This window comes from Euprymna scolopes, chromosome 40, assembly GCF_053919585.1.
Source record: "Euprymna scolopes isolate OS-2025 chromosome 40, ASM5391958v1, whole genome shotgun sequence".
NCBI lineage: Eukaryota > Metazoa > Mollusca > Cephalopoda > Sepiida > Sepiolidae > Euprymna > Euprymna scolopes.
Window position 1 is genome coordinate 66,662,816 of NC_136521.1, and position 1,631 is coordinate 66,664,446.

Sequence of the window (1,631 nt, forward strand, 5' to 3'; positions counted from 1 at the left end):
GCTGTAATTTGCCACATTACTCGTAGAGATATAAATCATTGCACATGCAAAATTTCAGCTAGATCAGACAACTGGAAGTGGGTCAGGGGCATTACTTATTGCACGCCCCTCGTATTCTTGTGTAACTGAAAAAATAGTAAGCCGTTTTAATTTTCTGTTATTCTTATTAATAAAATAAAAAATACAGAGTTTTATTGTTTCTGAATTTTTCATAAACGCTTCTTTTTTTTTTTTTAATTTGTTAAAGGTCAAACTGTATTTTGAATGGACTATTTCCCTTCAATACTTTATAATACGAGTCATTGCTGTAAACAGAAACGGATTTAGTGTAATTCATATCCGGGATGAATTTGTGTTTCTGTGAAGAATAGGATGTTTGGTTTTCCATTTCTTTGTCTGGAGTGTTGCAATAAATATTTGAAAAATTTTAACCTCCTTTCAAAAACCGATGGTCAATCTCGAATGTTTAACATTTTCATCTGGATAGGATTTCCGTATAAATATTAGTATTGAAATGAATTGGAATATTACGGTTTAGTGCACACCTGAACCATGATACTTGACTTTTGCATATAAAATTTTAATTCAAGCTATTATATGATTTTTTTTTTTTTAATCAATAGTACGTTCTCTACAGTGCAATGTAGACTACAATGTATTCCCGATTAGAAAAGGCAATCAGGGCAATTACTCTTGACATATCAAAGGACTTCGACAAGGTATGGCATAAGGACCTACTTCACAAGATTTCAAGCTACGGTATAACTCGAAATGTTTTCTCAATCATTAAATCATTTCTCTCCGATAGGCTCATAAGAGTAGTGGTCGATGGACAAAAATCAGAGGCCTGCAGTATTAATGCTGGAGTCCCTCAAGGGTCAATCCTGGGCCGAACTCTCTTCCAGAATGATCTCCCTAAACATGTACTTAAATCATTCGTTGAAATCTATGCTGATGACACGACCATCTATGGCAACACATCAAAGGCTGTAAATGACAAAGTTCTCTCTGATTCTCTCTCCTCTGATCTCGAGCGCGTGGTTCAGTGGGGGAAGACGTGGCTGGTTACCTTTAATGCAAACTCCTATCTTTACATCATCAACGCTCTGATCCCCATCTGGCATCAATTGAAATGGATGGCTTTCATCTTGGGGAGGCTCAATGTTTTGACAAGCTTCTGGGATTGATCTTTACTCCTGATCTGAAATGGACACATATATCAAATCTGTTGCCAATGTCGCTGGAAAGATGGTGGGATCCTTCTACCGCTCCAGAAGATATCTCACTACTGATGCAATTCTCTATCTATATAAAAGCCAAGTACGTCCAAGGATGGAGTACTGCTGCCACATCTATGCAGGAGCTGCTAAAAACAGCCTATCCTATCTTGACAGAGTACAAAATAGACTTTGTAGCCTACTGGGGGGAATGCTCTTTTCTCTTCCCTGTGTTCGTCTAAGCTCCAATCTCTGCTCACCCCCCCCCCGCCAATCTTTCACAAAAAACACCTGTCTAGCTGAAACCACTGTGAGTAATTTTCCCCATTCCTTATCTGTGCCTAAATCCAAACGTAGATTCCATGAACAAAGCTTCTTTCTCAGAACTGCACGCCTGTGGAACTCTCTTCCGTT